Source organism: Rhipicephalus microplus, chromosome X (genome assembly GCF_043290135.1).
Source record: "Rhipicephalus microplus isolate Deutch F79 chromosome X, USDA_Rmic, whole genome shotgun sequence".
NCBI classification, from domain to species: Eukaryota; Metazoa; Arthropoda; class Arachnida; order Ixodida; family Ixodidae; genus Rhipicephalus; species Rhipicephalus microplus.
The window spans coordinates 267853603-267879113 of record NC_134710.1 but is presented as its reverse complement, the minus strand read 5'-3'; the positions used below and the strand labels follow the sequence as shown (position 1 = coordinate 267879113).

The 25511-nt window shown below is 47.8% G+C and overlaps 1 protein-coding gene and 1 pseudogene across 1 annotated transcript in view; one reads left to right on the top strand and one right to left on the bottom strand.

The window, feature by feature from the left end:
- Window positions 1–25511, bottom strand: part of ko (Stork-head domain-containing protein knockout) — a 370856-nt gene that overhangs the window by 294629 nt on the left and 50716 nt on the right. The gene's annotated exons all lie outside the window — the stretch shown is intronic.
- On the top strand, window positions 24201–24369 carry LOC119162428 (U2 spliceosomal RNA; annotated as a pseudogene).

Sequence of the window (25511 nt, the reverse complement as noted above, 5' to 3'; positions counted from 1 at the left end):
TAATGCGTTGGAGCATTGGACGACCCACTCGTTACGAAACTCGCATTCTGTGACGTCTGGTTGTTCCTTTGATGTTCAAAACGCCTTAGTACTCATCGTATCGCGATTCTTTTCCCGACCTCAAGCCTGCTTAAGTCAAATTCGCGAACGAGCTTCTAGCACCGGCATGGCTCAGTGGTAAAATATTGGGCTGGAACGAAGGGTACTTGGGTTCGAACCCCACCGCGTCCATGGAATTTCATAATTCCTGCATTTTGTTTTCTTTTTTCGTGCGATATTGGTTACGGACACCGGCGGCGGACAACCACGGTGCCGTACGTGACCCGTGTTGCGATCTCATAACAGCTTTCGCTGTAAAAAAAGAGAGAGAGAGAGAGAGCAGCTACGAATGAAAGAGAGGGAAGAGAGAAAGCAATGCTTCATTAATGAAAACGAAAGAGGTTCGTACATAGGCTTTCTACTGCTTACAAACCCGCAAAAGAAACATTAAGGTTTAAAGCAGCGCAAACGACAGAAGAACAAGAAAAGGGAGATCAGAGGACATGACGTTGGAGGAGCAGCTGACAGACTTATTGCAAACAGGAAAAAATATGCATGTACATAGGAACAGCCTCTTACGTGCGCGTTCAATGCCAGCATGACGCGAAATATTGTTAAAGAAAGAGATTTCACTACTTATTATGGCTGAGATCACCCTTTTTGAACAATATTGCGCACATTGGTGGCATTGTGTGCACACGCAAGAGGTTGTATTTAGGTATATTGCTTCTTGTTTGCAACAAACCTGTTATTTTTTTTAATACGTTTAGCGTCTTTGTGCTGCGGTCTCCTTTGCCTTGTGCATCTGTTTTTTGCTCTGCTTTAAATATGAACCTCGATCAACTCGCCCATTCTTACATCTTTTTGCAACGTTCAGAATAACGAATGACCCCATTCAAACGTGACAAAACGTACTTGAACGAATGTGTTATTGAATAGATCTATAAATAGTGAAGTAATTACTTTCGAGCAAAGCGAGATATACACTTTAAATGTTGCACGGAGTGTGTGGGGGGGGGGGGGGGGGGGGATTGTCAAAAAGCAGCCGCTGGTGCTGAAAAAAAAATTATAGCAGTAACACGATCACTGAGTAAAAAAAAAAAGGGAGGTGGGGATGCGCAAGTGTCACTAAAGGCTTACAAGAAAGTCCCCTGGATAATTTTTTACTTGTTCTATTGCTGCGCTTTGCAAATGAGTGCAGAAAGAAGGAAGTGACTGGGCTTCACGGTATCGGAGCAAAACGAATTGGGCAATGATGAGAAAACCAACAGGAGCCTAAGCAGCTGCTCCAGCATTCTAAGTAATGCGGAGGAGAAAGAGAAACGGCATCCGCAAGCGCCGTTCAAGGCTGCACCGAGGAAGTCGCCAGCGCTGCGTGCCTCGATAGTCGGGCGCTCTCTTTATCACTCCGAGGTAAAACGCGTTGCGGCGCACCAGTGTGTGCATGCGCGGGCAAGACCGAAGCCGTGCGGCTCCTTTCTCTTCCATCGGCATATTTACAGCGTTTCGGTTTTACCAGTGTCCCTTTGTGCGCGTCCGATTTCCCGTATGCCTCCCTCCGTTCGAACCTGGGCGCTGTCGAACGACTCGGCTGAACGTTTTTGTCTGCAGTTAGTATGCGGACGCTTCGGCACGTTTGTTTGTAGTTCGCGGTCATTCGCGGGTATACCTTCATCCTCTCTCGCTCTCCTTTTTCGCGTGCGTCTTTCGGCGAGAACAGGGAAAAAAAAAACCTTCCGAGGTGGGCGATCGGAATCGCGCAAGCTCTCGGGAAACAGATTTTTACCGTAGCGTACGCTGAACATGTTGGGGGGGGGGGGGGGGGGGGGTGATGGCATCAGTGCACTGAAGCATCTATACCATATATTTTGTGAGAGCGGAGCTCTTAAGCTCTCGTTCGTGGGACATTCACGTCGATCTCATCGTCAGCGTAACCGAGAGAACAATTCGCACAGGAGAGGATGAATGACTGTGACAGCGAAGCGAGCGAGACGAGGACAGCGGAGGAACGTTCAAAGGAGGTATACGAGAAGGAAAGTGAATTTGCAGCACAGGAGGGGGTTCTCCGTCCCCCGATCACTGAGGCCTTCAGTACTGAGCAATGCGTCGGCCACATCCGCCGATACAATATATATGGAAACAAAGCCCCGGCATGGTCTTAAGACCAACGGCGCATGCGCGATTCGCCAGCGCCGCGCCGCCAGGACTAAAGAGTGCACACGTTCTAGTAGTCGAGATGTTCGGAAACCAAAATAAGTGAACAAAAAATCGGAGGATGCTTGAGGCCCGCATTAAATCGTGTAACGTGATTGCATAATCAGGCTCCTAAGACATCACCTCATCAATCGCTATCCTGTCTTCAGTTCTATAGATGGGCACATCAACCCTACCACAAGGAGTGGTCTTGCGCGTAATAGAAAATGCGTGCACACTGTGCGCGCAATACAATGATAACAATATGTGGGGTTTTGCGCCCCAAAATCACTATATGATCATGAGAGACGTCATAGTGGTGAGACTCCAGACTTTAGACCATTTGGTGTTCTTTGACGTGCACTGACACTTCACAGATACACGGGCCTCTAGCATTTCGCCTTCATCGAAATGCGACCGCCACGACCGAGGTTGAACACACGAGCTACGGGCCACAAGCACCCCATAGTCACTGCAACGCCTCCTAGAAAAATTACGCCTGGAACGTGAGCCGCGAACGCACCGCCCTACCCTCGGATTTTGCCCTCCCCCTCCGGTACGGAGGCGAACGCCTGCGGCGGTCGCCCCCTGCGAACCCAGCAATGCTCTCACAGTTGCCTCCGAGCAGCTGTGATGTCACGTGACAGAGCGGTACGGAGGCAAGCGGTCCCACGCGGCGGACGGTCGCAACACGCGGTAGGAGGCATGGCCTCCAAGATTTTGGGCTCGCAGCAAGCTCTCAATCGAAGAGAGAGCCACGTTCTAAGCATGGTTTTTCTAGGAGGTGTTGGTCACTGATCCACCCAGGCGGAACGGGTAATACAAGCAAACTATCCTAGAACACCTACTGCAAGTACAGTTGTAAAGCTCCAACTTCGCCGTAATTCTTCCTTCTGCGAGTAATAGGTCGTGAAGTACCCACTATATGTGTCAGTATATACGGCAACACACGCACTCACGAATTCTCGCAGCTGCACACTTTGTTAAGGTGCTTGCTGGGCATTACGAGTAATTATTCGTGCACGTATTGTAATGGGTGAGCCTTTAACTCGCTCACATGTCACGCAAAGCACATCTATAGTGACACCTGGTGCGATTCTACGCATCTGCCACACAATATTACATGCGTAGGGGAGACTGCATCGGAATGTAATTCGCGTACAGTTTCTTTCTTCTACATTTTAAAAAGCAGATTCACGCATTGACACAGCTCCGTAGTATAACATCTGCTTGCCACGCAGGAGACCTACCGACCATGTATATTATTAATATATTCCCGCCTGTCCCGAATTTCGGCTCATCCATGGACAACGCTGATTTTTGGCTCCCAACCAACAACGCCAGCCCCGGAATTTTTGTAAAACGAGATCCTAAACGCTACCGCGTTAACATCACTGCCTTAGGAGGATGTAACTACCAAAAATATCTCCAGCTATGTTGCGTGAGTGTAGAAGGACCAAATAAAGTTATTATATTAATGTGGTCTAGCGAATATAACTTTTACAGGTATAACATTCAGCAGATAGGGCCAACTTCAAAATAAGAAAACGTATACAGTGACGTGGGGCGTTGCATACTTGTGGTATATGAAACAGAAATAGGATGGGATAGAGCGAGAGATGTTTTAAATTCATGGACATCGGTCTCAACGGCCAGGAATCGAACCCCCGATTACTTTCGCCAGCAGCTGGATGTCTTGGGCATTGCGCGAATACGATAAATCGGCGTCTCCAGTACCCATATGTGTTTTCCAAAAGCGACCTTAATAAACGAATTTTGAAGACTGCGCGGCCTATACACAGCATGAAAAACGTGCCGCATGCAGCGATGGACTTCAACTTGCATAGCCGAAAGCAAAACCGCGGGCCAGTTTTTTCGCTGACTAGGAGCGAGCGAACTGCCATTTCGTTGTAGTCAGCAAACAAAATGGGCTTTATTTACAGCTTAACTCGATGCCGGTGTCACTAGATGCCAATGAATGAAGGAACTTTAATACGGCGATGACCTGTCGTTGAGCCACAGGTCAAGCAGGCATAATTCCGGTTGGTTTCGAGATAAGACGACCATCAAACTCTGAGTTCTTTTACGAGGTCTCACTCCTCTTCAAGACGTAACTACGCCAGCGCCTAGCATATACTATAAAACTCCCCAGAAAATGATACACCGCTCTCCAGGTCACCGCTCCGAAACGCCACGTGATCCATTTCGAGCGTTATAAACATCTCCTGGAAAACTGTTTCTTCTTTTTTTTCCCTTTGGACATGACTCGGGAGTTATGCAGCTCTCTTATTGCGGCGTTGTTACAGAATTCTGAACCGTATATAATGCGGCCACTTGCCACGATGCTTTCGTCCACATGCATAAGCATTCAAAGAGAGAGAGAGAGAGAGAGAGAGAGAATGCGCGCGCAACCAACACCATCGCGAGGCGGGTAGTGCGCTCTTGAAATTTCCCTGATGAGCTCTCCTTTTCGCCACCTTATACGTGGAGTGCGCCAAGCACGCATTCGGGGCAACCCTCGTTGTTATAATGAGCGCAGAGAAACGACCATGGCACGCAACGGGACCACATGCAATGCCACTGACGACACGACGTCTTCGAGAATATAAAGAAGCGATAGAGAAGGAGGAGGAAAATATATATAGCTAGATAAAATACACACATGTGGCGAGAGGTGCCATCTCTCTCTCTCTCTTTCTCTCTCGCAACATTAAAACGAAGGCGCAATCGTTGTAAAGGCCGCAGCGAAGGCTTCTTAAAACGCCACGACCGCTTTCCTTTCTTTTTTCTTTTTCTTTCCTGGCCCATGTTGCGACCAACAAGGGGCGGCGGTAATAAAGATTTGCCGGAATATAATGGCGGGGTGACCGAAGAGATGAAGGAGAGCACCGGAGAGTGTGGTCACATGCGCATGCACAAAAGAGAATAAAAAAGGCGGCGAGATACGACGAAGAAATGAAGAAAAGGAGAGCTTGAAAAAGAGGACACCCGAGTAGCCGAGGTCCAGTTTAGGGGTTGCGTATATGGCCGGTGCGAGAGGGGGCTCGCCTTCACTGCCGCGCGCACGGAAAAGACAAACGCCCGCTCCGAGCGAATACGTGCGCCGTGGCAACATTGCAAGGTGTCCGTGCACCATCAGGAGCACACTCCCGATACGTTTTTGCGATGGCTATATATATATATATATATAGAACACAAGCGAGTACACGTACGAAAGAGCAATACTTTTATGCCAACGTTTCAGCCGTGGCACGGCCTTCGTCAGGGAAACATATATATATATATATATATATATATATATATATATATATATATATATATATATATATATATATGGCAGTTCGCTCGTGAGCGATACGTGCGCACGCCGCAGCCATAGGAGCGCCGATACCTGCTCAAACTAAAATTTAAAAAATAAAAATTTCTATAGTAAAATAGGCGGAGGAGGAGGCTGCGTTAGTGTGCTGCTGCTCTGTATACAGCTGGGAGGAGGAGGACAGATTATAGGGAGAGGTGCATGAGGCTGCAGACCTGGCACGATCCGACCTCGATGTTGTGGAAATGTTCCAGAACATGCCTCAACGACGTCTTGGCAAGGAACCACCGGCGCGGCACATAGGAAACAATCAAGAATGCCTGCAGGATGTCCGATACGAATTATTAGGGCAAACCATCGATTGATTATTCAATGACGAGCGCTCCAAAGAAGTGTAAAGAAAGCGGGGTGACATTGTCAAAAACGTTGATTTTCGTGGACGACACTGAGTATAACTCGCTCTTCAAAGACGCTTTGGGGCTCGGCTGCTTAACCGAAGGTCGCGGGATCGAATCCCAGCCGTGGCGGTCGCATTTTTAATGTAGGCAAAAATATCCGTGTACTTGAGTTTTGGTGCACGTCAAACAACCCCTGGTGGTCTAAATATCGGGCGCACTCGACTACGGCATACCTCATAATCCTATCGAGGTTTTTGGACGTTAAACCCCAACAGTTATATATATATATCTCTTCAGCCTCCTTAGAAGAGAACAATTTTCAAAGGCACATTTGTACACATTGTTCCCAGGCATATGAGTTCTGTGGATACTGGCAAGGCGGAGGAAGTTTCATGACAGGGAATACTGTCATGCCACGGTTGGATGCCATTTTTGAATATTCTCTTTGGCGAATCAGCCTCCACCTTACATGCGAGCTTCGAAGAAGATATCTGCCAAGTGTAGTATCCACGTACTACGAGTTGTCTATAAATTCGCCCTCGTTCTGCCACCCTCTGGGGTTATAGATGGAACCACAGGGTGCGCGAATGAGTTGTCTACACGCATTCACAAGAAGGTTTATATGGGACAAGCGTGAACTCACACTATCGGGAAAGCAAGAATGACGTGAGTAATTGCGCAAGCGTATCACGTGCCTATCACGTGTTGATGGTTTGTTAAGGTGGAGGAAAAACCACACCGGAAAGGCCAGGTTCGCGATATGTATTTTGTATTGTAAATTTTCGTGGAGTGACGAAATCCAATAAAACTTCACCGGCGAAACTGAAACGTCGTAGAACTCAACTTCCACACTCGTAATTAATTGGCGTCTGTAATTAGCGAGAGTCGTACTCAGCCATCACACACCATGGTTGCTCCGCATAGTGTCGCACTGCTCGCGGGCGCGGGTTCGATTGCGAGCCGCGGAAACCACATTTTGATGTCGTGCAATGAAAAGAACAATTGAATAAATAAATAAAAGAGCTACGTGTTTCGATCTAGACATGCCCCGCCGTGGTGGTCTAGTGGCTAAGGTACTCGGCTGCTGACCCGCAGGTCGCGGGATCGAATCCCGGCTGCGGCGGCTGCATTTCCGATGGGGGCGGAAATGTTGTAGGCCCGTGTGCTCAGATTTGGGTGCACGTTAAAGAACCCCAGGTGGTCAAAATTTCCGGAGGCCTCCACTACGGCGTCTCTCATAACCATACGGTGGTTTTGGGACGTTAAACCCCACATATCTATCTATCTATCTATCTATCTATCTATCTATCTATCTATCTATCTATCTATCTATCTATCTATCTATCTATCTATCTATCTATCTATCTATCTATCGATGTAGACACATATTTGAAAAAGCCCAGGAGGCAAAAAATAATTATGAGCCCCCTTCTATACATCTTGCCTCATAGCCCGATATGGCTTTGGCACGTAAAACCCCGGTAATTATTCATTAGTCAACCATCCGTGTACTTCGCTTCATAGATGCGCGGACTGTGCTTGTCATAGCACGAATGGTGTACGTAGGTTAACGAACGCAGAACACCACTGCGATCACCGAAGGGACGTCATTGTGAGTTGCGTTCTCAGGCACTTCTGAAGCGCAGGTTATTACCGCCCGCTCTTTGTATAGGTTAGAAAGCAGCATTGGTCTCTTAGCAGGATCTCTCATCTTCTGTATTAACAAGCTAATTATATTAATTTTCTAGTTATTATTTGACTATTGCCTTAAGTACGTTTTATACCACCACGGATGTGGTAACTATAAATGTATGGAGGTAATATCGCATTTCCGTTTTTTTTTATATTTCGGACACATTTCTTGAAAAAAAAAATCGTAGACAAGCTTGTATACAGGGCAAAAAAGAGCAAAAGAATTTACTGCAAGTGTATGCTTGTGAAGGCAATCTATATACCGGAATTTTCTTCTTGAACTTCTAAATGATTCTATAATTGACGATGCCACTCTCCCACTCCTGTGTGTTAATTAGCTGTGGGGGAATAGCAACATTTGGCTTTATTTAAAGCTTGTTCTTTTCGATGAGTTCAGTAAATTAGGCTTTTGTGGTTCGCACGATTAGCTTCGAGGCCACCGTAGAGTAAACGTGAGCTGTCCGGCTGAATTGTCCTGTGTCACCTAAAACAAAAAAAAAATGTCGTTTTCAATGTTTGTTCGCCTAATTCTTCGTTTATTATATAGCTCCCTCCCCCCGAACACGTGAAGACTCGTGTTCGGATCAAGGTTCGGCGTTCGCTGACACGGCTGCTGTCGGTCGGTCGCCTTCATTTGTACGAAATAAGCGCCAATGGGCGAAGCAGCCGTCGGCGTGTGTATAAGAACGACGAACCGATGCTCTCGCCGTTCCCGTTCTCAATTTTCAAAATTGCCTACACAGTTTTAGCCTGTACTTAAAGAGAGTGCGATGACACGGCTGTGGAGCACACTAGATGCAGCACGTGGTTGCTCGAAATAGGCACGGTGTTTAAATGGTGTTTTTTTAATGGCGTTTCTAATTCTTTTTTTTCATCGCCCATAAAGTGCTAAAGGCCCCCTTCACTGACACCTGCGTTTCGTGCTTGGAATCCAGGAATCACGCTCTTAGAAGCGTAATAATAATATCCGGAACGGGCGTTTGCAGAGACCACTGGCAAATGACTTTCCTCCAGCGCGACGGTACGGGGTGTGAGCGTCTGGCGGCGGTCGAGGGGCATTTCGGCAACTGTGCGTCCCGGCTGTTCTCGTATATATATATATATATATATATATATATATATATATATATATATATATATATATATATATATATATATATATATATATATATATATATATATATATATATATATATATATATATATATATATATGGTGGCGAAAATGGCCGTAGCGTTGCAATAAGTCAAGTAGATCCTCCAAGAGAACGGTAACAACGGAAGTGTTTAATTCGACAGTTTCGGCCAGAGTCTGGCCTTCATCAGGAGTCATGGTACATTCTGTTTGCGCTCACATTTATAGTATTTTGGGTAAAAAATGAGAGGGAAGGAACGAAAAAAAAAAAAAAAAAAAAAAAAAAAAAACAGAAAGAGAGAAAGAGTTTGAAAAACGAGAGAGGAAAGGATATCCAGAAAGTTCCAGGTTCCACTGTGCTTCGCGAGTGGCGTCGTCAGTGTGTATTTTCTTAGTATTGCGTTCAGTGCAGTTTGGTGGCGGTCCCTTTATTGTAGACGGGGCCTGGCTAAGGTAAGGGCTTGCGTGTCGCGAAAAATGCTTTTTTTATTATTATTTTTTATTTTTTATTTTTTAAAGACCGTCACTAATTCGGCGTCGGGGACAGCGTTCCGAGGCTCCAGGAAGTCGGCGCGGGAGAAAATGTTTCTTAAGGCGCTGTCTGTCGTTTTGAATGCTATTTTGCTCTGCGAATCCGCGTTTGGGGGTTTTAATTGTGTATGGGGTGGCCCTTCTATATGTCGGGCTTTGTTGTCGAAATGCGGGAAGGGTTTCCAAACTGCGAGAAAGGACGTTTGAAGTGATTGCTATTTTGTACTGGGAAACCGCGTTCGGGGCGTTTAGTTGTGTATGTGGATGTCGGGCTTTGTTGCCAAAATCGGGGAAGGGTTGCCAAAAGGCGAGAAGGGGCGTTTGAAGTGATTGCATTTTGTTCTGGGAATCCACGTTCGGGGCTTTTAGTTGTGCATGCGGTGACCCTTCGACAAGTCGGGCTTACAACTATTGTTCGGTTATTCAGAGAAATAGAAATAGACGACAGTGGTTCACTGAAACACGCAAAGATATTTGTAGTTGTCCAGTCCTCGTCGCCGCCACAGTGCCGCGAAATCTTGAACTGTTATGATTACAATTATAAACTTACATATACACACATACACCCCCATACATATGCGCATATGCATAAGTACATATACACATATAAATGCATATGTATATATTATAGTGCTTTGATTGCTGCAAGTGTACCCGGACTTTCATTTATGCCTTTTTCGAGGGTGTTAAATCGGTGTATGAGGTATGATTCACGTTGTTCACGTTCCCGGTTTGATTTAAATCCTGTTTCTAAAAGTGTGACTGACAATTTGTCGAAGGAGTGGCCGGGAAGGTTAAGGTGTTTTGATAGAGGTAGATTCGGCGCTGATTTCGCGTGGGCTCTGTGATTATTGAAACGAATCCTAAAGGGTGTTTCCGTTTGTCCGATGTATTGCATGCCGCACACGTTGCATTCAAGTAGATATACCACATTAGGGGAATCGCATGTTAGATTTCCTCGTATGTTAATTGAAAAGTTGGATTGTGTGCTGCTTGCCTTGCTTGTATCTCGCAACGTGAACAACGTGAATCATACCTCATACACCGATTTAACACCCTCGAAAAAGGCATAAATGAAAGTCCGGGTACACTTGCAGCAATCAAAGCACTATAATATATACATATGCATTTATATGTGTATATGTACTTATGCATATGCGCATATGTATGGGGGTGTATGTGTGTATATGTAAGTTTATAATTGTAATCATAACAGTTCAAGATTTCGCGGCACTGTGGCGGCGACGAGGACTGGACAACTACAAATATCTTTGCGTGTTTCAGTGAACCACTGTCGTCTATTTCTATTTCTCTGAATAACCGAACAATAGTTGTAAGCCCGACTTGTCGAAGGGTCACCGCATGCACAACTAAAAGCCCCGAACGTGGATTCCCAGAACAAAATGCAATCACTTCAAACGCCCCTTCTCGCCTTTTGGCAACCCTTCCCCGATTTTGGCAACAAAGCCCGACATCCACATACACAACTAAACGCCCCGAACGCGGTTTCCCAGTACAAAATAGCAATCACTTCAAACGTCCTTTCTCGCAGTTTGGAAACCCTTCCCGCATTTCGACAACAAAGCCCGACATATAGAAGGGCCACCCCATACACAATTAAAACCCCCAAACGCGGATTCGCAGAGCAAAATAGCATTCAAAACGACAGACAGCGCCTTAAGAAACATTTTCTCCCGCGCCGACTTCCTGGAGCCTCGGAACGCTGTCCCCGACGCCGAATTAGTGACGGTCTTTAAAAAATAAAAAGTAAAAAATAATAATAAAAAAAAGCATTTTTCGCGACACGCAAGCCCTTACCTTAGCCAGGCCCCGTCTACAATAAAGGGACCGCCACCAAACTGCACTGAACGCAATACTAAGAAAATACACACTGACGACGCCACTCGCGAAGCACAGTGGAACCTGGAACTTTCTGGATATCCTTTCCTCTCTCGTTTTTCAAACTCTTTCTCTCTTTCTGTTTTTTTTTTTTTTTTTTTTTTTTTCCGTTCCTTCCCTCTCATTTTTTACCCAAAATACTATAAATGTGAGCGCAAACAGAATGTACCATGACTCCTGATGAAGGCCAGACTCTGGCCGAAACTGTCGAATTAAACACTTCCGTTGTTACCGTTCTCTTGGAGGATCTACTTGACTTATATATATATATATATATATATATATATATATATCAACGAGCGCTTTATGACGCCGCCGCAAAGGATAAACGGCGTTTCCTTGAGCCTGCGCGCACGGTGGCGGAGAATTATTACATCGCCTGCTTCTTGGCCGCTTCACTACGGCCGCTCCTACGTATATAGCTGCCACCTTTCGCTTATTTAGGAAGGAGCCTTGTGTGTACGCTCGCTTCCACACTGAATGAAAAGAACGGCGCGCCGGCATTTATTTTACTTTTTTTTTCCCTCAACGCGGCGACGACTATCGGCAACCTACGGAGAGGCAAGCGAGAAACTCATTTTTCTTTCTTTTTATTCTTGCAGGCGCATATACGATGGCGTGTCGCGGTTCACTTAAGGACCGAGCAGCTCGCTTTTCAAAAAGTGGCCCGTTTTTCTTCCTCCTCCCCTCCGGGAACGGACAGCCCTTGAGCCAGAGGAGAAAAGCGGCCGCGAGCAGCGCTTCGTCAAGTAGCCTCGCGTCACGCGACGCGACATGCAGACAAAAAAGCACGTCGACCGACTCACGCCCAACGCGATACGCGCGCGCCGGCACTGAATGCAACCAATGCTGCGGGAGGAAAATACGTGGCGACACACCATACAGCTGTCCAACGTTTGAGTCGCGCATCCGCAACTCTGTGGACGCTTAGTCAACGTTTTTTTTTTTTTTCAGCCACTATACACCGTCTTCTAACAGAGCAGAGATTATAAAACAGACCGGTTACCGAACCAGCGCGCCTGTCTGGATTCACATGATGCGGCTTTATTTGCAGCTTCCTCAGGCATATTGCTCCTCGCACATCATTGTCACTTTACACAAAAGTAAGCCAGAGCATTGGCCAGAGGCTACTTTTTGTGGACCGACAACTCTCTTATGGTCATTAAAAGCCCTTTGTTTAGATATTTGACAGTTTACTAGTGAATAATTTGAAATAACTAGATACCTCGCGAATTTTTATTGTTTGATTGATTAATGTGTTGATTGATTGTGATTGATTGGTTAATTGATTAAACGAAGCGTCTGAGAGAAACGGAGACTAAAGCAGGAAGATGACAAATAACACAAACTTTTACATGAAAATGCAGACTTGAGGTCATCGACACTGCTAGTCAAGGGAGCTAACTCTGGGGTTAACCTATTTGGATGCATTTGTCCTCATCGCGCTACGTTATTCAAACAGATTTCGCGGAAATCCACAAAAGTGGCCGTTCAGGCGGACAGGCATCCAACAACGCGCATTATAAGGAACCATTTAACGAAGAATCCTCGATAAAAAAAAAAACTTCGAATTTGATGAAAAAGTCTTCCAACTCTGGGGACAAAACCCGATGCCGAATTCCGTGGTGGTGTCATCGTTACACAATGTCATTAAAACCCTACAGGGGTTCAACATCTTAACTGGCCAGAGGCGCAGACAGCCATTGTGAAATCAAATTGGTTCATTGTCAACTTGACCCACTAGGTCGGAACTTGCACATATGCATTACTAGAAAAACACATAATCTGTCAAGCATGCTCGGTATAAAGTAATTGATTTGCATGATGGATATGTGGCGTTTAACGTCTCAAAACCTCTCATTATTGTGAGTGACGCCGTAGTAGAGGGCTCAAGAAATTTTGACCACCTGAAGTTCTTTAACGCGCACCCAAATTTGAACACACGGGCCTAACGCATTTCTGCCTCCATCGAAAATGCAGCCGCTGCTGCCGGAAATTGGTGCCGCGACCTGCGGGTCAGCAGCCGGGCACGGTATAATGTAGAACAATTCCATTTAGTTTTTATTATCCACAAATAATAGTTTTCCATGCTTGCACGAACTTTCTGGGCCACAGCAGCAGTGTGAAAACGACTATATATTTGAATGGCGACTGCTTATGCATAATTAGGTAGAACAAAAAATAATTAAGTATTTCTGAAACTTAGTCCAGGCTGTGATGGAACACCGTTTTCTATACTATCCACTACACTTCTCTCGACTTCATTATATGCTGGCTTCATTAAAGTTGCGTCTTACAGAAAGAACAAGCACTCGATCGATTTCCTTACGTTGACTCATTTATACCAAAGATTTTCTTCTGACAGGCTCTACGCCTGCAGGTAATACATGCGAAGGTTCATTGGCCAGCTGCCAGCGCGTAACAAGATCACGTACAAAGGGACGCCTGCTGGTGAAAAAAAAAAGGGGGAGGGGGAAGGCTTGACGCACTCGGCCTCATGACTACGAGAGCGACGCTGACTAACACTACCATGTTTACACGCGCATAAATATTCAAAGAACAGAACGGGAAATCGACCGCAGCCCCAGTTCAATCAGTGCAGCATGGGACGCGTTTTCCAAAGCTCGGACCCTATAGGCGGCAAGTTGTCTTTCCGTCTTTGGTCCACCTATATTTCTTGGCAATGACATCATAATTACTCTACAATAGTTAAAAACTACAAGTTATATATTCTCCCTGTCCTTTCTTTGGCTTTGTGTTGTGCTCACATTCTTTCTTCCTTACTTTTCCGTCTCCCCTTTCCCCTTCCCCGCTTTCCGGGAAAGCTCTCTGCTTGTCTCCGTACTATATATATATATATATATATATATATATATATATATATATATATATATATATATATATATATATATATGTGTGTGTGTGTGTGTGTGTGTGTGTGTGTGTGTGTGTGTGTGTGTGTGTGTGTGTGTGTGTGTGTGTGTGTGTGTGTGTGTGTGTGTGTGTGCAGCGCAATGTGTGAGCGCAGTTTCGATACGTCCCGCCTGCGCGACGGCACAGTCGAACGCAGGCGGCTGCGCTCGGGGCGCGAAAGAATCAAATAATGAGCGTTCGCGACGCAACGCACGCGCGACGCCTAGCGGAGCGAACGATGCGCTCGACTGCCAATCACTGCGCGCGGACAAGGGCGTCTCGCCAGAGCAGCTCCGCTAACAAGCAAGCGGCGCGCGATTCGGTGCGAATCACAGGTCGAACGAGCAATTCCGGGAAGACGGCCCGTTCGGAATAAATAAGGGAGAGAGAGAGAAAAAAAAAATAAAGAAGAAACGCCAGTCCCACTGGCGAACACAACTCACGAAACAGAGGGCGCGTCAGTAGGCGCGAAGCGTTCGAGACGTCCTGGCTCTGCATCCACGTTTTACAGCACTGGTCTTTCTATACATCGAAACTCTTCCGAAACTCAGCGACCCGTTTCACGAAGCGCCGGACAACGGTGGCCATATGGACACATTTTGATTCGCGCCTCCGCATATAGTGTATGTATACATACACTGGCTCGGTGGAGGCGGCCTTCGTACTCTCGTATTGAATATGCACCCGAATCGACGCCCTACTTTACCCTCGTTTCTTTTTTTCTTCCTTCTTCTACAAACAACGCCATTCAGTTATAGCTGTAGAAGCGTCTGCGCGTTTCGCTCTCTCATTCGGTGTGAACGCGTGCGAGCGCACTTCGCACTGTACTTGGAAGATAAGCGATCGCACGCGCAGATGCGCGCAGCAGTTGCGGGTCGATCGCTCACGCTTTGTTTCCGAGACGCGGCAGTGCTTGAGGGGGCAACGTGGGCTAACCGCATGAGTAAACACGCATAAGGATGCGGAATCTACTGCTGAGTCCTTTGTGATGTATGAGCCGAGAAGAATTAGGGAAATGAAGATGCTCGTTAGGTGAGGGAGCTCGTTACCGGCTGTCGACCTCTTTTCGCTTTGCTACGATGTGCGCACGTACGCGCACTGTGCGAGAACACCGAGAACGTGCTCCCGATGAGTTAACGAGCCGTATCTCAAACAGGTGAGCGGAGTTCTCACGCGTACGTGTTACAATACGCGAAGGATATAATGATATGTGGGGTTTAACGTCCCCGAAAACCACCATATGATTGTGAGAGACCAAAACAAAACAAAAAAGAATTCACTGAAACGAATATATGCTACACATATGTCAGGAGTCTCAAGCTCGCCTGAGCTCACTATCACGAAATTCAGTCTCGCAAGGACCGAGACAGTAAAGAAGGTATAGGAGAGGAGAGTAGTTTGTACTAAGAGTCAACTGACGTCGGCATTTCAAAGACGGCCTTCTCCCATATATCCTACATGATGATTTCTGGAAGGAATTTAGCGTCACGATTAGCCCATATCGATACCGATATGACTAAAATGGTGGACGCCGATTCTCACATAAAGAGCATCAGTTTCACGGTCATCTTTCAAGCACCGTGGTTTGAACCCATAATGACCACATATGACGTGCCTCAAGAGAAAGATGACCGGTCATTTCCGTGTAGCTCATGAGCACATTGCGACAAAGACAGTCATGTGCGGGCGTAGCCGCTGGTGAAAGGTCCGCGGGCCACTAGTTTGAGACCCCTGGCATGTGTGAGTCGAACTAATTCGAGGACCTTGCAGCTCAGTTCAGCGGGCAGGCAAACAGCTCCCTGCTTTTATAGGTGGTGCCTGCCGAATGCACCCCTATATATACAGGGGTGCCGCGTGGCTTAGGAATATGACCCACGCGGTCAAGCTGGATGCACTTACTCAAGATATGAATGTCATGAGCCCATACGCATCCGGAAGTATACCTACCAGCAACACCACTTGGCATCTATACTTCGGAGCTCGTGCTGGATGCCGCGCAACTCGTGCAAAACGCCTGTTTACTCGACGGACCTGTCCGGTATACATTCGCTCGGTGAATGCTTAATGTGATGGAGAAACACGCACTACCTGTTCCGCATTTGCCGCAGCAACCAAACAGTGAGTACCCTGCTCGCTGCAGCAAACAAGCGCAGCCTCGCTGCCGCGCAGTCTACGAACACGTCGTGAGAGAGCACAACCTTTTTCTTCTCGGGAGAGGCAATCGTGGAGTGCGCGCGTTCATAGATCACTGAGTATGCATGATGTATATACGGCGAGCGCTGTCGCTCGAAGCCTGTCGATTTGTGCCGCGCCGGTTCAAAAGGACGCCAACGTGACGCGCTGCCGCCGATGCGCGGTCTCGTTATTTTCGTGCCTCGCGCGGAAGCGAGTCGTCTCGGGTAACGGGCACCCCGCTAGAGAAGTGGGAGTCCGGATGTACCGCATTCTGCCGCCTGTTGGCAACGCTGCCACCGATCTATACGCAGCCACTGGGTTCTCTTCGATGACACCTAGCCAAGAAAAACTATATCTCATGGAGGAAATTTCAGCCGAGGCCTATTAACAGTGAAAACGCATATAGCTATAGCCGTGAGATAGATCGCTTCAGCCTGAAATTTCGTCAGCGAAGGATAACACATACAGATCCCCATATGTCGACCATTAGCGTTTCCAATCACGGCATCCAATTTTGCTTAGATGTCATATACTTAAGCAACACTGGACTACTTCTTGTCCTTAACTTCATTAATGCTGTGGGTGTGTCTCGTTTCCCCAGAGTTCGAATTCTGTTTGCAACGTAGCAACGAAACGTCGGCGTTGAAGTTCCGTCTTCATGAAAAAAATTGCCCGCAGCTTCCCTCGGGGGAACACTGAGGAGGATGCGGACCATATAATTGGTTAACGGGGTGTTAAAGTGCGACTTACTTGGGTCGATGGCTAAATTGGTTAACGTGGTTGTGAAATGGGGTGTTAAATTGCGACTTACTTGGGTCGATGGCTAAATTGGTTAACGTGGTTGTAGGAGGGGGTGTTAATGAGTGAACACGTACACACGTATGCGAAAGGGCGGCGCTGGTCGAAGGGACGTCGATCATTGTGTTTGTGGATTCGTTGGAATTCATTTCACCGCGACCTTGGACGTCGACGCGCCGTACAAACCAACCGACGAGCGGCAACTGAGCGAGCGAGCGCCGACCTTGAGCATATATACAGCACGACGGCGCATGCACTGTCAGCTGTTGAATGTTCTCGAAGCGCGACGCCACATGCGCGTCCACTGGAGAATCAGGAGAATTGTAGATGTCGAACGCGGTGTGTAGAGGAGGAAGGGTGCACAGATGGTGGAGGAGTGAAGCGCGCGCGGTGTGTAGAGGAGGAAGGGATGCACAGATGGTGGAAGAGTGGGCGACGGCGCGACGGCGCATGCGCGCGCGTCAGCTGTCGAATGTTCGAGAAGCGGTGCGGACGGCGCACTACAAGGCGCGAGTATAAGATGCTCCGCATCTAAAATGAGAACAAACAAGAGAACGCACTCGCCTCAGCAGACGACGTATGCGCCCAAGACACTTCCGGACGCAACGTGCGTGGGGTCATCATCGTACGTCGCGTCCTTCCTTGTGACCCCGTCTTTCGTGACGGTCCTGAATTTGACAACCGAAACGGCAAATGGCGAGACGCGTGATGCGGCCGCGATAGGAAAGGTAGGCGCGCGTGAGGGCACAGACGTCATAAACTAGATCGTCGCACCCAGATGGGTGGTGCTAGACGACGCTCACTGAGTAGTACCTTGTTCGCATTTTGGCCCACCGTGACATGCGAACGCTTTAGTCGTCGAAACACAGTGCCGCGCGACAACAGCAGAATAAAATGCGCAATGCGCATGAGACGATGACCTGAAACCAATTACACCGAGCAGCACGTGCCAGCACCCGCGGAGTGGTGGTAGTAGTGATGATGTTGCTATGGACCAGTTTACGCCAGCAGATCTGACCAGAAATTGCTCGGCCCGAGCACGTACAATGTTTTACTGTGAGCCAGTTTCTCACAGAAAAGTTGAAATAATGCGCGACGCGTCGTTGGGAATGACGAAGAAACACTTGTACGACCAAAACAACATGCATACAGCTGAGCAGGCCGAGCAATGTGGTTTTCGGTGAGTACCGGTGTGAAGACGCTTCACCACACGGCGGAGGTACATACAAGTCGCTTGTCCGGTGAGAGTTGCATTCGGGCAAACGCGGTACAGGCGGTGTACCACGCGGAAACGACGCATCGGGCCAGCCTCTCACAGCGGGGCCCGCCGCGGCGCCCAGCGAAGACTGCAGCGAGCGAGGCGCAGAGGTGAGGAGCGGACGGTTTTTACAAGCGGGCCGCTCGCGGCGAGCGGAGGTGTCAGCTCGCCGCAACGAGCGAAACCGCACGCATGCAGCAGCTGCTCCCGCCTGGCGCGTCCTTACAAATTACGCGCTCGACGCCGGGTCGCCACGGGCCACAGTAGCGCGAACAATGGCTGCCTCTGCCTGCCTTCACCTGTTCCGTGTCTGTCTACTGAGCGCCACGAGGGCGGTCTTCACCGCCGTTTCCGGCTAGCACACTTGCGGTGGTGCACCTGGTTCTTCGAAAGAGCGAGAGCGTAGTTTTTTCGGATACAGGGTGCGCGCTGAATGAACAACAAGATCTCTTCGTCTACGCTGTGCTGGGTGACAGCTGCAAATGGGGCAGCGGCGTCACGGTGTCATGAAGATAATGAGGCAACCTGGTCATCACCGCACATCGCGGACTCATAGTCCTACGCGCCAGCTTCAAGTCGCTGACCACCTCATTGCAAAGCTTGTCAGTCACGCTTATCAGTACCGCACCGTTGTTTCGGTGAGATGCTCGTAGAGACGTTATGGGGTCGCAACTGAAAGAGATAATGGGACTGACGCTCGCACATCACAATCAAAATCTTCCTGACGCGACAAACGATCTGCCGTCGACGAGTTGTGGGGTCATTTTGACAAGGCGGCCCACATCAAAACTGCGAAACCCTGAATTTCGATAGCGGATCAACCGACGTAACTCTTACTCGCGCGGAAAACAAAACGAAGGCAATTGTTCGAGCAGCCCGCACGCTCATGAATCGAAGTATATTGATAGTTGAAAGAGGACCCACGCATCATGGTCGTCTCAGAAGAAAGTGGCAGTTGCGCCCTTTTCGGCATTCTGGTCGGAAGCCATCACTCCGCAAAAATTACTCTTTTTGCAAATCTCAAAGAAGCAATGGGCTCTTTGCAGGAAGTACTTCAATCCTTCCATTTTACCCAACCACTCCACTGCTGCCATCAAAAAGTAAAAAAAAAAAACAAATACTTCTCGAAGTACAGTCTCGATTAATGTCTCTATTATTCTTAACATGTCCGCCACTGCTGAAACGGTAATTACGAAGACAGTGGACAAATATTCCATATCCCTTATTTTGGAGAATTTTTGGAAGCATTTCTTGAAACCCCCGACATTGAATCATAACCACGCACTTTAAAGACATAGTTTAACTTTGAAACTTGTATGAGTACTTGCTTATTTTTTTTTTCGCCAGCCCCGCCGCGGTGGTCTAGTGGCTAAGGTACTCGGCTGCTGACCCGCAGGGCGCGGGTTCGAATCCCGGCTGCGGCGGCTGCATTTCCGATGGAGGCGGAAATGTTGTAGGCCCGTGTGCTCAGATTTGGGTGCACGTTAAAGAACCCCAGGTGGTCTAAATTTCCGGAGCCCTCCACTACGGCGTCTCTCATAATCATATAGTGGTTTTGGGACGTTAAACCCCACATATCAATCAATCAATCAATGTTTTTTTCGCCAATATAGCAACATTCCGGGAAAGCAGCGCACCATAGCCTATTACACTCAATATTTACTGCCGTCATGTATAACGTCATTGCCGTGGAGTATAAAGGTATATAGAAGCATACGTGCACGAGGACGGGTACAATTTCAGTGCAGTGACTTCAACAGGCAGTAAGCGAACTGATAGTTTATACTTTTCGTCAAATAACGACGCCTTGTTGGTTTGACGTAGAAACAACGTCCGTTCCCCTCCTCACTGATCTGCCGCGTGCAGAACTTGCAGTATTCCGCGCCGAATGTATTTCTTCTTGCCGATTGCAAATAGTGTATTTTTTCCCTTTTCTTTATGTTCCCTTATTTCACGCGTACGACGCACACGTCTCCACGCAGCCCTGGCGCAAGGCGCGCTGTTGCGCATATAGTTCCGAGGAAATGGCAGCACACACCGTGGTTGGTGACGCGCACTCGTGCGTTCGGGAAGTACGCGTATACGGTCGGCGTATCAACCCGGCAGACAGACAATGCGGTAGAAAGGCGGGCAGCCTCTCGAGCGGATCGGCACACAGGCGCCATCGCGGTCGGGCTCCGCGTGAGAGCCGAAGGAGGTCTCGACTAGGCCGGAGGAGTGGTCCTTACGCAGGACGCAATAGGCGCGCGCGTTATTCGGCGCAGATAAGGCACGCTGTATTGCACCGCCAGCCATCCAAGCCGGCGAGAGGCAGCACAACGCGGCCGGAACGAAGAGCGAGGGCTCCGTGCCCGCGGCGAAAGTTTGCGGTTCGAATGGCCTCGGGGCGGCGATTAAGAGAGCTGGCGTGCCACCCACTCAGTTAGCACGCACGCGCGCGTCCACTTTCTCCAGACTGAAATATCGGACAAAGAGCAGACGGCGCGAGAAAGACGAGAAAAAAAAGGGAAACAAATACTGCAGCCGGAATGGCCCGCCAAGCGAGCTTCCTTTTTTTTCCCCTTCGTGGCGGACGCTTTGTAAAAAATAATAATAATGAAGGATACAGAAACGCCTTTATTGGAAGCCAGAGAACGAACGTTTTCCGAAAGTCGACAGGAAAAACCATGGCCCTTCTTCCGCCTCCCTCCTCACAGCTTTCCTCGCGGCCATTTCAATTCCTTTCCAACAAGCGTCCGTCGCCGCGGTATGGTGCGATGGCCACGACGTTCCACTGCAGCCGGATCAGAAATTTCCGCGCGAGCATGCACAATCAACTCAGGTGGTCAGAGCTGTGCCATCGGTGATTTCGTACGTCGCCAGCGCTTTCCATCTAACATTACCCGCTTGTAGCACATCGGTACGAAGCAACGTTGCTCGAGGGTGTGAAAGCCCCGTTAGATTGTCCACATTGATTGTAACAAGAGCTATACAGGATCCGTATACGTCCAGCATTGAATGCTGAAAACGGGTGTCGCAGAGCCAGGAGTAGTAAATGCCTGCTCAGCCAGCAGGTGGACTCGCTCGATGGATTTCGTGCCGTCTGGTTGTGCCCTCACGATCTCCGACGACAGGGCAGCTTTGGCCGACTAGCTCGCCCTACGCCATCTCTTGAAGCCGACAAGAGCTCTCGCTGAGTGGTGCCCCGTCCTCGGACTCCTGCGACCGTTTCCATCTTTCCTATCTTCTCCTTACTTCTGCATGTGGCTGTCCCTGCGCCACGCTCTCTCCTTCCCCTCTCTCTATCTCTATACCTTTTAATCCTATCCTTTTAGTCCCTCCTTACCCCCATCCCTCGTGAGCTACTGTTGAGGTGTCCTCCTCCTGAGTGAAAGTTACGGGGCTCATTTTTACCTTCTTTTCATTTAAGAGTAACTTAAGAAGGTGGAATCTTGGACCAATTGTTTTTTGTTGTTGTTTATGTATTTGTTTCCTGCGTTTTTTTTCTACGTTTATAGGAATGTACTGACTCAGTGAATCAGTGGTGGTGGCGGTACTGCGGTTGGTTATAAGCTCATTCGAGATGGTCATGTGCGCATCATGGACGCGTGGCGTAGAGGCGTTGCAGTGCAGGAATAAAAGCAATCCAGAAGCTGAAGCAAAACATTACAATGTCTTGGATAATGGCGCGGTAACAAGTAGGGAGGGATTTCCATGGAAACATGTTTACTGTATTGTCAACTGTCCCCTATTGCAGTCCATACAATGAAGTCAAGTTCATTAGGTTTTCTTGTACCAGACCCGGCCCATAACCAGCAGGGGTGGGGGGTAGTCCATTTTCAAAAACTTAAATGCAGGGGGGTGTTCTACCCAAGAACTATATAATAATAATAGTTGTTTTTCGAGGCCTTCAACAAGTGCCCCTCCCCTCTTCCCGAAAAAGAAAACTAATTCAGGTGCCGCCACTTAATTCATTCGACTTTACTTTGCAGGGTATCTGTCGAACAAGGAATGCCGCTTTAGCTGATGCTCTGAGAAGGGGCACTTGTCTCGATTGAATCAACTGCCCAGAAAACGACGTTTTCTTGTCGAGACATCGACTCCAGCGATATTCCTCGTTCGGCGACATTTAATATCATTCAAGCTTGTGCCTCTCGAGAAACTTCCACCTTATTTTGGTTTGTGATACGTAAGTGATGTATGCTCTATTAGTTCGATTTAATTCCGACCATGAATGGCCAGTATGTGAGAATTGACCAAGAGTTTTTTTTTTCAGAATCGTTTGTATTATTGACGACGAACAAAAGGTCCAATGCCGACAAACAATAGCTCAAGAACAGGGGTATTAGATGTAATTTAGTTATAACTGAAATGTATTCAATAGAGTTCAGTAAAAAGCTAGAACCAAGTACATGGAAAATCACTCATAAGCTATAATATTTTTTAGGGGTGAAGCAGACATTCCTGCTGCAACGGCCAACCCAAGAGGTTCCAAGGCGATCAATGTACAAAACTAAAAAAAATCACGCCTATTTTATAAACCTTATTGTAGAAAAATGTTTCTTGAATGAGCAAACTCTCAAGAGAATTAAAAAAAAAACATCGACCCATTATTCCCACAGAGAGGGCACAACGGAGAGGATGCCAGGACACCACTGTGCTGAATAATGCTCAAGCTTGATTGATTGATTGATTGATTGATTGATTGATTGATTGATTGATTGATTGATTGATTGATCGATCGACATGTGGGGTTTACCGTCCCAAAACCACCACATGATTATGAGAGACGCCGTAGTGGAGGGCTCCAGAAATTGCGACCACCTGGGGTTCTTTAACGCCCACCCTATTTTCAGCACAAGTGCCTACTTGATTAATGCTCAAGCTGTATAGGACACCCTAAAGGTGAGACTGCTACATTAATTTTAAACGAGAACTTGCGGAAACGTAAGATATGGTGTCGTAATTCGGTTATTGCTGGGCTCATTAAGTCAATTTTTTTGATGGCATGCGATTTATGAAATTTCACGCAATCTGTGATTCAGTGTAGTTTTATCGAACAAAATAACAACTTCACCCAAAAGATAGTCTACCAACAGGGAACCGGATGCATAAATGAAAAGTACTTATGGAACTTTACCGTAAGATCAAACTAAGAAAAAATAAATGTGATAAGGAGACTCAAAGGAAAATAAGTCGGCAAAGAAAATAATGTTACGGGTAAATCAGTATACATAGAGGATTCCATGCTTCGATGCCACTTCAGGGCTATTCTTTTGGACGCGTCGACAATCACGGAAGCTTTGCGTTCAACGCCACGGCAGAACCACGGCCGCTGGATGAAAGAGCGCACGGGCGCGCTTTTTCATTCAGCGGCCACACTGCAGCCATGCCGGCTGGAAAAACGTTTGCTAAACGTTGGGCCGGCATGAAAGCGTGGGCTGGGAGCCGCGCGTACCCTCAGATGCCGCGCACATGCAATGTCCTCGCAGCTGACGGCAGCGCCACCGCCTCGCTCGAGATACGTTTACGCTCAGCAAACATCTTTCGCCTTCAAGCGTCAATGCGCGCAACTCTAAATAATCTGGCATAAAAGTTGCTTTCAGTTTATACCAGCCAAAGTGGCCTTGACCTTTACAGTTGTTTAAGCGAACTTATAACGCGTCATTCTTGCCCCTGAAATTGCTTTTTGCCAGCTTCACTTTTGTGAATAGCGGGGACACGTTCAAATCGGACGACAGCTAGTCGGCGTCGCATCTCAGCCGGTCTGGCTGGCATGACAATGGGAACTACTTCGTAGCTACATCAAACGCAGGCCGACGGGACGGCTTTATGCTCTCCTATAGTAGAGTGCACCAAGTACTCGAAATCGTTTACCCCGTGTTTTAAACACACATCTGTTCTTACTAGCGTAATATCTGTTACGGCCTTATCACGACCGGTATTACGCACGTTTTCTAAGCGCGGCGCCCGGACGGGGCTTGCCCCTCCGTTGCCACGAGTTGTACCGGCATTGCACTACTGCTGGATTGGACCCACAATTTTCATATCAAGACCAGACTGGAAAATTAATTCGGGTGATGTGATAGCGGGCAGTGCTTAGTCTAGTCTATGGTGCGCAATGGTCATTAGTCATTGCAAAATTCAGTCATTGAACTATTTGCTGGCTGAATTAACATTAATTTACTTATTCCCAACAGTTGATTGATTGATTGATTGATTGATTGATTGATTGATTGATTGATATGTGGGGTTTAACGTCCCAAAACCACCAAATGATTATGAGAGACGCCGTAGTGGAGGGCTCCAGAAATTTCGACCATCTGGGTTTCATTAACGTGCACCCAAATCTGAGCACACGGCCTACAACATTTACGCCTCCATCGAAAATGCAGCCGCCGCCACCAGGATTCGATCCCGCGACCTGCGGGTCAGCAGCCGAGTACCTTAGACACTAGACAACCGCGGCGGGGCTTCCTTGGAACGTATCTTGTCGGTGTCAGTCAAAGAGGTATACTTCACATGTAAAGTAACACCATAAAGTCAACGGACGCCATTCAACGAAATAGACCACCCAAAGAAGATGAAAAACAATAAGAGGACAAGATATTTCGATGGTGCTTGAGAGACACTTGCCAACTCTCATAATTGGCGGCCGTCGAGGTTCACCGGGCACTGCACGGACAACACCGTTTTCCAGGCGGGAGGGCGAGGTCAGCCCAGAATCGTGTACGTGCGTGCGTGGACTTTGCCGGTAGGCAGAGAAGGCTCGCCAGCGAGTGCAGTTCCGGGTGGCGGCCGAGAAGGATCGGCCACCGGAGCTCCCTCACCTGGCCCTAATTGCATCACGCCCTTAGTGACGTCTCAAAAGCTGGACACAATAGAGCCGCACACGGGTGTTGGCCTGCCCTTTCTTCGTTCGCCCTCTCGCCCGTTCCGGGAACGCCTCCCGTCCAGATTTGGCCGCTGTTGATCTCGCCGCCGCAAGTGCATGGTGCTGTGGCAGTCAATGCACACGCGCCGCTGTTTATATCTAAAGGGAGCAAGCCGATCGTCCAGCTGAAATACTTTATTATCGCCATAAAGCTCGCGTTATGTACACATTGAGAGACTGGACTTGGCTCGTTTATTGCCCTCGCACTATTTTGAGAGAGCAGAATAAAATTAAAAGCACAAAACGAAACTT